This window comes from Mus musculus, chromosome 16, assembly GCF_000001635.26.
Source record: "Mus musculus strain C57BL/6J chromosome 16, GRCm38.p6 C57BL/6J".
Taxonomy (NCBI): domain Eukaryota; kingdom Metazoa; phylum Chordata; class Mammalia; order Rodentia; family Muridae; genus Mus; species Mus musculus.
In genome coordinates this window covers 93,956,601-93,971,267 of record NC_000082.6, presented here as the reverse complement: position 1 = coordinate 93,971,267, position 14,667 = coordinate 93,956,601, and the positions used below count along the sequence as shown (strand labels likewise).

General features: G+C 47.1%; 1 protein-coding gene and 1 long non-coding RNA gene across 2 annotated transcripts in view; one reads left to right on the top strand and one right to left on the bottom strand.

Annotated features, from left to right (window-relative positions):
* Cldn14 (claudin 14) overlaps nucleotides 1-14,667 on the top strand; it is an 89,807-nt gene that overhangs the window by 37,570 nt on the left and 37,570 nt on the right. The window lies entirely within an intron of this gene.
* Nucleotides 13,546-14,667, bottom strand: part of Gm31012 — a 28,381-nt gene continuing 27,259 nt past the window's right edge. Inside the window, exon 2 of the long non-coding RNA XR_385072.3 lies at nucleotides 13,546-14,429. This is a non-coding gene — a long non-coding RNA (predicted gene, 31012). The remainder of the gene's footprint in view (nucleotides 14,430-14,667) is intronic.

The following is a 14,667-nucleotide window of genomic DNA, read 5'->3' as shown; positions in this document are numbered from 1 at the left end:
TAAGGCAATATATTTTGTGTGAGCTGGCACGGGTGTCCCTTCTGAGAACAGTATTCCCCAGGACAGGTGCAGCTGCGGGAGGGACCGGAACCCACAGCCGTAATTCCACTCCATGTATCAATTATTCATCCCTTGCGGCACACGGCCTGGGTGCCTGCGCTGTATGGCCACCGGTGGGCCATCCTGGTCCCAGCCATCTGCTAGGGAAGATTGTTGGTCAAGCTGGGGTCTCCTAGAAGAGAATCACATGGAACTCTGAGGAGGAGATCACAGGCACCGCTGGGCCCTGACCACTGCATATGAGCAGCCATGAGGAGTCATGAAGCCACTGAGAAGGGGTGAGTGCCCAACCGGAGGGAGCTGCTTATACTCCTAGTCTGGGGTCCTGGAGAATGGGATATAGTTCAGATTAGCCCCAGGGGCCAACCACATTGGGCATTTCTTGAAAGCAGGGTATGGGGTAGTACTGACCCTGGCTTCGAGTCACGGGAGAGTGTCCTGATCAGAGGGCAAGGGGAGAAAGCTTTCGATATCTTCCCAATTTATTTCAAACATGATCAGGGTGCAGTGGCTTGTGACTATAATCCTAGCTACTGAGGAGGCTAAGAGAAAAGAATCCTAGCTGGAAACCCACCTACAAAATGAGTTCCATCCCAACAACAAGAAAACAAAACCAAAAACCCCTGTGTTTTGAAATGTGGTGAGCGAAGTCTACAGCCTGGTTGTGGTTTGTTCTCCCAGGGGCAGAGAAGCCAGGACTAGCTGCCAGGGGGAGTTGGCTACAATGTTTGGCTACACACACACACACACACACACACACACACACACGTGTGCGCATCACACACTGCTGAGAGTGAATCACCAAGGGATCCATGTCCTGAGAGAAAAGAGACCGTATGTAAGTCCACAGACAGCAAGATAACTTCACACCATTAAAACAGACCCAAAAAGGAAGACACCAGTCAGAGCGCTCCCTCACTGCTGACCTGAGTCGTAGACCGGTGTCCACCCCAACAGTCCTGCAGTTCTGCTGCTGTGTCGATCACTACACTCAGAGCAGTGGAGGCAGGATAGAAATGCTTTCAAAGGTGAGAATAATATAAAGGTCTGTTTCTCCAGGTGAGCCAGCCTTTGTCTGGACACTGTGCCCCTTTGTGCCCCTTTTGATCGGACGGCGAGTGCTATAAGACACACCTCTCTTGTTTTTGATGCTGGGAAGGTAAATACTTTGCTTGCAACTCAAGTGGGTTTTTTTAGGGCTAGAAGTTGGGGGGGGTGGGATTATTCCCATCTTCCACGTCCTGGTTCTTGCACTGTCTTATGCAATCCTTCCAACCCTTTTCTGGTACATGTGACTTTTATGGCAACCATTTAAAAATCATCTTTAACACATATATGCATATATGATGGAGGTGAATGTTCAGAAGAAGACCCTCAATAAGTGCCAAGCAGCTCACTGACCAATGAGAAGGGAAATTGGACTCTCCAGCTTCCATCTTTCCTTTTCTGGATCAGTACCATGATTTGCTTAGGCTATAAATCTAGGTTACTCTTGGTTGGTGTGGTAGTTAATACTGAGTGCCAGCTCTGCAAGCCCTGGAATCACCAGGCAAGCCTCTGGGCGCCTGTGGGATTGAACATGCCTGTGGGATTAGCCACGTTAGATTAGCCTCTGGGCATACCCTCCTACACTGAAAACCAGTATGTAGCTGCTTGATACAGACAGAATGCTCCCTCTTGCTCTAGATCTGGGGTCACTGTAGCCAGTCACCCCTGCATTTCTAAGACCAGCTCTTAGCTCTTCCATCCCTGGCCAACCCACTATACTGGGGTGTACAACATACCATATACATACCACACTCCAAACACTACACATGCCAAATGCATGCTATCTACATTTATGTATATATATGTAAATATATCACACCACACATAGCACATACATACTACATGCATACAACATATACATGCTATATATGAACCACTTGCACACAAAACACACATGTATCACATGCATATCACACATGCTGTACTCATAACATATGCAAGCATAACACCCATGCCACATGAATAATACACACATGCTACACATATCACATTATCACATGCATACTCCATACCCATACCACATCCATACCACACTTCATACCTCTTCACACTACACCCATTCCACAAACCACAAACAACTCTGCACTGCCAAACACTACACATGCCAAATGCATGGTATCTACATATATGTACACACACACACACACACACACATATACATATACATATATATATATATATATATATATCACACCACACATATCACATAATACTACATGCATACAACAAATACATGCTACATATGAGCCACATGCACACATAACACACATATATCACATTCATATCACACATACTATACCCATAACACATGCAAACACAACACCAATGCCGCATGAATACTACATACATGTTACATCTACCCATACCACACACATCAAACCACACCCCTAGTGCACATATGTTATATGCAACACACACACACATTTCACATACTGGCCCCAAAGCATTTGTTTGTGTGTATTGAGTCTTCGCTCCTAGGGAGCAACTGTCTCATGATCTCACACTGCGTGTGTGTGTCGGTTTCAGGGCTGATGGAGCAGCCCTGTGCTTGCTATCATTTGGATCCACAGTGTCCCCAGAGACTGAGTGTTAAAGACCAGATGATCACACTACTGGAGGATAGCAGAACATTCCTGAACAGGGGCTGATGGGAGGAAGTTAGACCATAGAGTGTGTGCCTTTGAAGGGAATATGGGGTCCACAGCCCTGCCTCTCCTCAGTTTGCTTCTTCTCTACCACGAGGCGCCCAGCCTCCCCTGCCACCCTTCCACCACAGCACCTCACCATGATACAAACCGTGCTGCTCGGACGCAAAGCAACAGAAACGTGGCCGTGGTTTCAAACCTCTGAACCACGAGCCAAATTAACCTTCCTCCTCTGGAGTTGATTTATTTGCATGTCTTCTCCTGACACCTGAAAGATGACTACACAGGACCAGAAACTCTTCAATTAAATATATGATTCAAGGCATAGTCTCGGCACCCCTTAAATTGATATGGGTAACAAATGAGACTTTCTAGCCAAGAGGCTGGAACGGTGCCGCTGTAAGATGACTTATCCCTGAGTCCACAGCCAGCTCAGAGCCTAAAGACACTAGCGTGCTCAGGCATGGTGGACAAGCATGCTCACACGGTGCATGCGACAGAAACAGGTGCAACTCCCCAGACCTTTAAGAGGTGTTGGTAGCCAGGTGGCTGGGGTCAGGGACTTTTGCTGTCCTGCCCACCCTGGGTGCGAATGGCCTCCATCATGGCAGAACGTCCCCATCAAGGCCTCAGTCCTGGACATCACCTTGTCCATGACAGCAGAGCTGCTCTACCTCTGGCAACACATGGGATTTAAAGTGTATTATAGTTTGGAGAATTATCTATAATAGCCAGGGTACTGGTTTTTAATGGGTAAGTTAAGTAAGAATGTAACAAGCCAAAGCAAAGAGTAAAAATGGCTGTAGCAGCAATTGATGAAAAAAGAGGCCACGGATGTGAATGGGAGCAAGGAGGGGTATATGGGAGGCTTTGGAGAGTAGAAAGAGAGGGGGAAATGATGTAACTATATTATAATCACATAAGAAGAGAAGTAATAATTAAAGAAAAGGAACAAATGACAAGCTGCAGATAGAATCTGCAGACGGATACAAAACACCTCAAACACCCATCTGAAACATCTCATGGAGATGAAAGGAGCCGCTGACGAGAAAGGGCAAAGCCGTCAAACTGGGGGCCTACAGTCGGAGAAATCAACTGAGTTCAGGGTTAAGCTCTCTCTCCACGGACCAGCTTCCCGCCACTTCCGGCTTCTCTTTCCCGCCTCAGACACAGTTATACCATGGGACAAGCAGTAGTGGCGTAGGTGGGAGATGGCTCACCTGGCCGTCCTCAAGGGCACAGCGTTTACTCAGTGGCTGTTTGGCTCTTCTCTCTTCTCCGTGCCAGAGTTAAGGGGCAGCCACCCGCAGACAAGGTGTCTCAGAGGACACAAGGGAGAGCCTCCTCCAGAGTGCTTTGCATAAGCTGGTTAACATAACTTACGTGTCAGGTGGTAGCTTTGTCGACTATAACACCCTGATTCTAGCACTTTGCTTCTATGCGTGAGGACCTCAGTTGCACCCCTCGGAAATCCTGTCAATACACCTGGGGTTCCAGAAAGGACTATGCCCCAGGCTGGGGAGACGACTCAGTCAGCAAAGCGCTCGCTTTACAAGCAGGAGGACCTGAGTCACATCCCCAGACACCTATGTTAAAAAATGCAGTTATGGTGGTGTACGCTTATAATCCCACAGCTAAGGAGGTGGAGTCAGGCGGATTGTGCGGCTCACTGGTCAGCTAGCCTATCTACTTGGTACACTCCAGATCAGTGAGAGACTCTGTCTCAATAATAAAAAAGTATAAAGTGCCTGAGAATGACACCTAAAGTTGTCCTGTGACTTCCACACATACATGCACACATGTGTACATGCACTCTCATACAGTGTGCTCCTGTCCACACATGAACTCACTCACACACACTCACATACTCATTCACACACTCACACTAACACACACTCTTTCACACTCACACACTCATTAATTCACATACACTCGAACACTTACACACTCACTCACATACTCATACACACTTTCACACATACACACACACTCATTAATTCACAGTCACTCACATACACTCGCACACACACACTCATTCACTTACATACCCACATTCACACATTCTCTCACACATTCACACACATTCACACACACACACACACACACACACACACACACACACACACACACACACACACACTGCTATTACCTCAAACCTCACATCCCTTATTTCTACCTGACCTACCATGACAATTTTCAAGCATTGGCAAGGCTCAGAGAATAATTCAGTGAACAATTGTGGACTGTCTGCCTGGACCTGACACCTGTTTATGTTCTGCCCTGTTGGTTTTCTTTCCCTGTCTATCCTCTGCCTTCCGGGCACCAACAACACCCAGACACATTTCTACAAGCTGTAGACCTCAACTTGATTTGCTGTCGGCATCCCATGAGCATCTCTGTCGGCAGCAATTCTCTTATGCATCCACAAGATCAACTTTAATGCCACAGTGCCTATTAGTCTCACCAAAATTTCCTACTTTCATTTTTTAAAAGGGCTTTTTATAGCTTTAAAAAAAAAAACATTTAGCCACACAAACGCACTTGAGTGTTTAACGCATTCAAGATGAGTGTGTTTGCTCTATTATCTTTCTTATCTGTTTTCATCAACAACAGTCTTCCTGCCTTTGTTTTTGGGTCTGTCATTTTGGAAGCCATGGCTTATAGAAAGCCTAGCATCCTGGATCTTGTAGATTTGGTTTTAGTTAATCACTGTTATTACCTCGTTTAGGGTAAAGTAGTGTGCTTCTGCCAGAGTTGCTGCTCTCTAGCTCATTGCTCTGGGGTAATACTAGTTATCTTTGAGTCACTATGACCAGAGCCCTGAGACAGAAAGGCTTATTTTAGCTCTGGGTTTCTAAAAGATTTCAGCTGAGGGTGCCCATAAACTTCTCATCCTTCAGCCACCCACTTCCCAAGTGCTGGGATTGCAGGGCTTTGCCACTACCACCTGTAGGTGCCAGGGATCAGACAGAGGGCTTCATGCATGCTGGGGCAACCTGTCTGTCAACTGTGCTGTATCTTCAGCCCTGAAGTCGCTTTTCAAAGATAAGTGATTTCCCATTGCATCAACATACTGTAATGTAACTAATCATGGTTCCATGTCTCATCAGAGGCTACCAGTTCCTTCTGCCCTTTTGTCCTACATAAACCACACATCTGCAGCTTTCTTCTACAGTAAGATCCATGTTGTTCCCCCTTGGCTTGCAATGATTAGATGAGGCCACCCTGGGAAGGACGAGGTGACTTCTCTGGCTGGCAAGGCTATATTAGGTCATCAGAAGGTCAAGCTATAATGACATTGAATAGAAAGGACTGAGACAAGACCTATTCATGAAGCCGGAGACCTTTCCTAGGTGTATGAGTGATGTAGTATCATAAAGAAGGGAAAAGAGACTGGTGATGGTGGAGGTCTGAGGGGCTGTTTACTGGTGTACGATATGGGAGGGCACCAGGCCAGGCCTGCACTAGAGGGTGTGTGCCACTACAGAGGCATAGCAATATGTGGCCAGCTAGCTTCTCCCCAGCGCATCTTATGTGCACAGTGACTGTGCTGCAGAAGGGACTGTGGGCTCTTCTGCCTCCGCCATGCTGAAGATGCTGCTGGCTGCAGCAGAGAAGCAGGTGCTCTCACTGTGCAGGACCTGCCAGAGCTGGGATGGTCACGGCTGTGTTCCAGCCCTCCTGTGTACTGCCGGGTATTTCCAAAGGCTGCCCCGCCCTCCCCAGGACTTCTAGAAAGCAAGGATGGTGTCTACAAAGTTATCTGTTGTCATTAGTGGAATGAAAGTTTTGTTTTTGATTTTATTTTTTTTGAGACAGTCTCACATAGTCCAGGCCGGCTTCAGACTCACCATATAGCTGAAGATAGCCTTGAACTTCTGATCCTGTCTCCACCAATTGAGTGGGGCAGTGGTGGCACACGCCTTTAATCCCAGCACTTAGGAAGCAGAGGCAGGCAGAATTTTTAGTTCGAGGCCAGCCTGGTCTACAGAGTGAGTTCCAGGACAGCAAGGGCTATACAGAGAAACCCTGTCTCGAAAAACCAAGAGAGAGAGAGAGAGAGAGAGAGAGAGAGAGAGAGAGAAAGAGAAAGAGAGAGAGAGAGAGAGAGGAGAGATGAGAGAGAATTATAGTCACTAACCACCACGCCCTGTTTATGTGGTGTTGGGAATTGAGCTCAGAGCTTCTCGGGTGCTCAGCAAGCACTCTACCAACTGGGCCACATCCACAGCCCAAAGGTGGAAATACTTTGCAAATTCATGCTTCACTCCTGTAGACTAAGCTACAGCTACTAAAATCAAACTGGGGCCTGAGGTCCCACTTACTTGTTGTCAGGTTTCCTCTGAACAAGATCTACACAACCAACCTTTTGTTTCTGGAGCCTGACCCAGGGATTCACTTCCAGTAGACAAGTGCTTGTCACTCAACCACGCGCCATCTTTCAGGCTTTGCCACCCATTTCTTTAATTCTTCACACTAGACACACAAGCCGAATCCATAGCTGCAGCCACAGCAGCTGGAGCATCCCCAACCATGGGAGTATTTGGCCTCCAGACGGCCTCTATGGTGGGTGAGTAGGTTACAGTGGGCAGCACCCAGTCCGTACCTGTAGATTTGACAGTTAAATTGATACAGGCAAGAGTCACCCAAGAAGGGAGGCTCAGTTGAGGGACTGCCCAGATCAGGCTGGTCTTTGGGGGATTGTCTCCTTGTTAACTGATGTAGGAGGTCCCAGTCCACTGTGGGCGGGACCCTTTCCCTGGGCAGGTGTTCCTGGGCTGTATAAGAAGGCTAAGTGTGAGCCAGAGAGGGAGCCAGCATCCAGCATTCTACAAAGTCTCTGCCTCGAGGTCTTGCCTGAGTTCTTGCCTCCACTTTTCTCAGTGACATGGAAGTGCCAGGCAAATACACCCTCTCCTCCCCTAAGTTGCTTCTGGTCAGTGTTCTTTCACAACAATAAAAGGAAAAACAGGACCGTACGCAGCTCAGATGGCGCCATTCCAGCGTGTGCCCTGAGCTCCCCATGATGCCACCATCCTTCTGCTGTCTGTACAGCTGGACCCAACTCCAGCAGCTCTTCCCACACTCCTCCGGGAAAGATGCACCCACATGCACGGGGCCCTCCTGAGCTAAGCCTTGCTACCGTGTCACTGGCTCCTCAATAGACTGTCTTTGCCCTCTGGAATCACAGAGCATGCTGAACTTACTTGTTTTAGATCCGAGCATCTTAGGCAGTTCTACAGATGTTGAGTGTCAGGACTCTTGGAGCCAGTAAAAATAAACCCTGATCACACAGGGTGTGGTGACCCCAGGAGGCAGATACATGCTGACAGTCTGCCTTTCAAGGTGAGTCATTGGGTAACATAATAATCTTTTAAGGCTGGACAGCCACATGGGGATATTTAAAGCAGGAAAAGCCTGATTTTTTTGTACCTAAACAAATGTATTTCTGATCTTAAGTTAAATATTTTATAGTGGACATTTTCCTTTCTCACATTCTCCAAAGAAGCCCTGACTTTCTTCTAGTGTGTGTGTGTGTGTGTGTGTCTGTGTGTGTGTGTGTGTGTGTGCATATGTGGATGCTTGCGCATGTGTGCATGCACTTGCAAGAGTATGTGTGTTCACTTGCATGTGTGTGCATGTGTGTATTGTGTGTGTATATAGCTACACATGTGTGTGTGTGCGCGTGTATGTGTGTGTGTGTAGCAACACATGTGCTGGGGAAGTACTATACTATTCAGCTATATACCAGCCCCATTTTTACCTGTTATTTTGAGACAAAGTTTTACACTAAAGTCTTGACTGGCCTTGAATTCATTCCATAGCCCAAGCTAGCCTTGAACTTGCCATTCACTTGCTTCAGGCTCCCTAGCAGCTGGTGTTCTTAGCCTATGCCACCAGGCCCTGCTAAGTATATTTGTTAAGCCCAGCACTCTTTCCTCATGTGTCAGTTTACGCCCTCTGTAGTAGGTAACAGTATTCCCCGGGGGCTTGGAAAGCCCTGGTGTGGGAGGTTGACTAATGCCAAGGTCATGTAGGGGCTTTTGGGGGAAGATAAATATTTTGACTGCCAGTTCACTGCTTTTTGTAGTGTGTCACACTCGAGTGGCGTTTATAGCCGAGCAGACTCTCTTCAGAGGTGATGTGTTTTGAGACTGATTGTTTTGTTTAACTTTTTGAGATGGGGGGTGGAGTTGAGGCTGGGGCTTGGCTGTAGTCTCACCACATTGCTCAAGTCAGCCTCCAAGTCTTGGACTCCATGGATCTTTCTGCTTCAGCCTCCTTAGTAACTGGGGTTCAACTACTAGTTCAGGGTGAGGAGAGTTGCTTTGTCATATTTTTTCCATAGTTGACTTGGAAACTTAAGTGCCCATGGCTGCCCCATGGACTATTTAATGTGCTTACTCCTGTTCTACCAACAAAGGGCCATGAGAAGCCATGTTCAGCTGGGTGTACGGCAGCCTCCATGGCTCAGCCAGTCTGCTTTGAAATGCCAGCCCTGGATGCACACGGACAAAATATAATATGCCAAAGAAGATGTGTTAAAATGAAAAGTACATTATATTTTTAATTGTGTAGATAACACAGAATAGACGCTCCTTAATTTTAAATTCATTTTTAAAACAAACATTGCAGGGCCTGAGAGTGTAATTCTGCGTGTTACAGCATGGGCTTAGCATGTAAGAGGCCCTTGGGTCAATCCTCAGCTCGGAAAAACACATCATATACACATACAGGTATGCATGGCTTAATGGTAGAATGCTTACCCAGCAAAATGCCCAGCACCACTAAGAACACAAAACAAAGAATTCACAGACATACAGCCATGTGCATATTCACAAATACACCTCCTTAAAGTACAGGCCAAGGTTTTAGTGCTGTTTATTGAAAGCAGATTCTCACAAACTTCCTCTTAACAGAATCTATTTTGTGACTTGTTTTTCCTTGTTCATTTATCTTGGAGGCCATACTGTGTGGGATTTGTGTGTGCCATTCTTTCATTGAGTCTTTGTTCCCTTCCCAGATAGCCCCTCTCCTAAGTACACAGAACCTGAATTGTCAGCCAGCCCCGCCCATGCCCTGCTCACTTCTTTCCACCTGCTCACCTCCAAGCCCGTTTTGCCCTTGACCTCAGTCCGATTGGACATTTCTTAGCCACCTGTCACTCCTTGCTAGGTGCTTAGCTTTCTCTTGGTTGCTCTTTCAGTGTCATGTGGCCTTTCCTGCCTTACCTGTTTCTGCACCTGTCTCTTCCGGCTCCTGCGTTCACTGGTGTACCCTGCGCCGCCATATCCTCATGTCCAGCGTTTGGTAGCTGGACATCCTCCCTGAGGAAGCACGTGCGAGTTTGTCTCAGGAAACTTCTGGATGATGGGTGTAGAGTGAAGGCCGAGCTGTGGTGGGCCAGCCAATGGTTGGGCTGGTTGGGCAGGCTGCATCGCCCATCAGAGTCCGCCCCACCCCAACATGCTCCTTGAGTTGGGGAGACTGGAGGCAGCTTCTTTATTTGTGTAGCACTGGCTGCCTGGAATATAATTGTGGAACCAGCTTCACACAAACGGGCATCTGCCCCGGTTAAAAATAAGCCATCCCCTATCTACTGAGTTTGCTTTATTAAAATGAATGGAAATACTCCACACCCCTTTGGACCCTGCCTTTGAGCTAAAAACCTGATGTGAAGATTTAATCTTTAATTGAAACGCAAACGGACACACACACCTTAGAAAAGCCAGCCTTGTTAATTGTCCTCTCAGAACCCACCAGCCAGAAGTCACCTGTTGAGGTGTCACATGCTGTGAGCAGGGGGAACAGGCACCATCTAAAAACCACACAGGGCTAACTGCTCTCACACAATGCCTTCCTTTGCTGCAATATTTACACACGCCTACTGCTGTTGATGGTAGACCAACAAATACAGGAAATAAGGAAACAATGATTCGAAAATGTCTATATCTCCTATTTCATGTGTCAGATGGCAGTAACTCAAAAATATTTTATTTTTTATAATGTGTGTGTGTCTGAGTGTGTCTGTGTGCATGCCTGTAGGTGCGTGTTTATATATGTATATGTAGGTTGGAGTGTCTGTCTGTGTGTGTGTTGGGGGGGTGTTTGTGTGTGTGTTGTGGGTGTGTGTCTGTGTGGATACATGCCAAGTGTGTAGGTGGCCTCCGAGGACAGAGACAGCCTCGGATCCCCTAGAGCAGGCGTTAACAAGTGATCAGGAACTGCCATATATTTGCTGGAAACCAAACTCAGGTCCTTCTAAAAGCAGGACAGGTTGGTTTGCTTGCTTGCTTGCTTGCTTGCTTTTTCCAGACAGGATTTCTTTGTATAGCATTGGCTGTCTTAGACCTAGCTCTGTAGACCAGGCTGGACGGAGAAAGATGCACCTGCCTCTGCCTCCCGACTGCTGGAATCCATTGCTTGGCTGTCTCAGTTCCACCAGCTGCCCAAGTAATAATGTAGAGACTCTTCATTAACTATGAAAATATTGCCTTGTTCCCAACTAGCTCTTATACTTAAATCGGCCCATTTCCACTAATCTATGTCCTACCACATGGCTCGTTACTGGCACTTGTTTCTTCCTCTGGCTGGCAAAACTCCTGCCTCAGACACTTACCCAGAGTTCCTCTCTGCCCTGATGTCCCACCTATTCTCTCCTGCTTTGCTAGAGGCTGTTCAGCTCTTTACTAAACCAATCAGAAGGTGATGGAAAAGATGCTTGCAAAACTGAGATACAGGTGATGCTTCATACAAAAACAACCTTTGCACAGTGCACAAGGGATTAGCCCAACAGGAATCAAAGACATGCGCCGCCGCTGCCGCCGCAGACCCTAACCACTGAACCATCTCTCCAGTCCTCACGCTATTTGTTTCTAACTAGAAAACACAAATGGAGTTAAAGGAGAATAGTGCAGGCAGTCTTCCGCAGTGGTTATCGTCTCCGAGGTGACCCAGGTGGCTGAGGAAAGTTGCTACAGAAAGGGCCCAGGCACATGTAGAGTTTGACTTTTTCACCTGAGGGAAGAAACTCGGCCAGCTGTTCACTTTCTGCGTGTCAGGAAGCCCCATCACACAGAGTTTTGATGGAGAAAGAGCATTTTAGATGCAGAAAACCTTCTGTGTGCAGAGATACCTCCTTTCAAACATGATTAGTCTGTCTTGTCTGTAGCTTTCTGTTCAAATTATTTGTGATTCTACTAAGGAAAAACATTTCTTTGTAGCCACAACAGTCGTCTGAGCGGATGCAAATGAGCGTGTGAAGGGTTGAATTACCAACAGGGGACACTCCGGGCAGATCATCCTGGGTGCTGTCTGTCCTAGCTGGGTGAGTGCAAAGGACAGAGAGCCAAGCAAGGCTGCCATTTACTCTGTCTTTGGTAGAGATGGGAAGAAGACACAGAAGCCATTCCCAGAATCTTCTAGAAGTAATTTCTTAGAACCTTCTGGTCCACTCTGAGAGCTTCCCACAGCTTCTGGAGTGTCCCGCTACCTTGTAACATAGGCGTTGTTTCACTGAACAGATTTGTAAGTAGGCAGCATGGAACCTTGGGAAAATCACATCTCCAGGACAAGGGCAGATGCCTCTGTGGGGGTGAAGCCTACGAGAGACCCCAGTTCCTCTAGGCTGGCTGCCTGACGAAGGGACCATATGAACAGCTTCTTAGCTCTGTTCTCCTGTGAGAACAGAGTAAGCAGAGACCTGCACCCCATGTTGCCTTTTGTCTGAGAAGGGAATGTCGGGGGGGGGGGGGAGGGAACTTTCCAGAAAGAAGGGTTTCTTGGCTCTTGGCTTCTGGAGTCACAGAGATTCACAGCTTGGAGTCAGAGGGAAGGGTCAAATTGTGCCAATCAGTGGAGCTTGGCTCCGAGTTCTGCTATACCAAACCTAACGGTCATAAAGCGCTGGCCCCACAGACTAGCCATGACCAGTGGTGGACATCATTCTCTTACACGCCACCCTGCACAAGGTAAGGGTGCGTCAGCTTCAAATGTTTGTCTTTAATAATATAGAAATTATTAATTAATATAATAATTAGTCACTTGTCTCTAATAATAAAGATAGCAATTAGATAATTAAAAGCTAGTCACATACAAGGCTCTGGTCAGAAGGGAACTAGAAAAACACAGAGTCAAACACTTCAGGGTATTAGCCACCGCTTTTAAGAGTAACGCTTCTTGGGACTGGAGAGCAACACTCAAGACTCTGCACTGCTTCTGCAGAGGGACCTGGATTTGTCTCCAGTCGCGGGTGGCTTACAGCTGCCTGTAACTCCAGCTCCAGGGCCCCATGGCCTCTTCTTGTCTCTGCGGTATTCCTCCCGTGTGTGCATCCACCCACGAAGACACACAAACACACGGCTTTTTAAAAATTAACTTTAAAAAAAAATCTAAAACTAAAAAGTAAAGAATTCTAAAAGAACTAGACAATTGGGTCCATGTGGAAGAGAAAACTGGGCCTTTAGAGACAGAACAGAACCAATGTCCACCACCAATGTCTCGTTTCTGCACCAGAGCATCAGGAAAAGGAACACCCGGGAGAAGTAATCACAAACAGGGCGTCCAAGGACAACTATTCTTAAAACTGAGCTCTGGTGTCTTAAGCAGACAAGCTTACTTTTCCTGAGCAATAGAAGAATAAGCAACAAGAAAAAGGGAAAGAAAAAGGAATTAGGACATTAAATGTAAACGCCGTGGTGGATGCCTGAAGAGTGCCGATCCCCCTCCCAGCCAAACACTGTGACCGGCTGTCTCTTCTGTTTTCTCCCCAGAGAATTAAGAAACGACTGTATGATAATTCATTTGCCTTTAGCACAGGAACCACAAGGATATAACCACATATTACTCAAAAATGGGGAGTTCATGTCACATTATTTTCCGTTGGTGAGTAATGGACGGGAAACGGGAAATGTCACTAGAAGGCTGGCCGGCCATCTGGTGGGAGCTTTCCTGTGACCACGGCAGCTGATCAGTGTGGAAAGACTACAGCAGCGGGGTCTCAAGCTGTTAGGCTTCTCCAGGGAACTTGGGTTCATGCATGGAAGGCAGGCAATAAAGTCCAATTATTCTGGATGCGGCTGCAAAAGGCGTATGAAAATTATCTCACGCAGGGCAACGCTGCCGCTAAGTGTTTTTTAAAACAGCCATCAGTCATCCCAGGTAACGGAATCAAACAAGCCAATCCATCTCAGAGGAATGGCTCATTAATCAAAAGGTGGTGGTGAGATGCTGGCAATCTTTCATTGTTCCACGTGTGATATTTTAAATCCGACGTGCTGACAGGATGGTTGGTGGGTAGGAAATTATCACACCCAAGGAGGACTGCCAAACTCCACAGTGCCAGACCACTTGTGGGTCATCATTTATCACGGATCCCTGGTTTGCCCTGCTGAGGCGTTGGAGTCTTACCCAGTAGACATGGAGCCTGTAGTTGAAAACTTGACAGTGCTATAGACTCTTACTATTGAGTAATTGAAACTTTGGGGGAACCGTGAGGGCCCCTGGGGGCCTCAGAGCAGAGTCTTGACCATGGCTTCCCTAGACTCCAGAGGTCCTGATGCTCACAGCTGGGTCAGGGCAGGGCAGGGCAGGTCTATGAGGATGCGATTTCTTCTCAGCCCTCAGAGTTGCCGCTTCAGGAGCGCAGTAAGACTCTGCTACTTAGCTTGGGAAAGCCTGCAGAAAAGATTAATCACAACAGAAAGAAATTCTTCTGGTGTATGATTGAGCTAACTTCATGAGCGTCGAGTGCTAGCGGTTGCCTTGTGGGGCTTGACGTTTATTTAAATTGAGCATGCTTTTAAAAACAGTAATAACTAAGGGCTTCATCGGGTTCCGTTTGTCTCTACCTCAGTACAGATGAAACCCTCCACGGTCCTGCTGGGCTTTGTCTTGTGGGCTAATAAAGTCCACA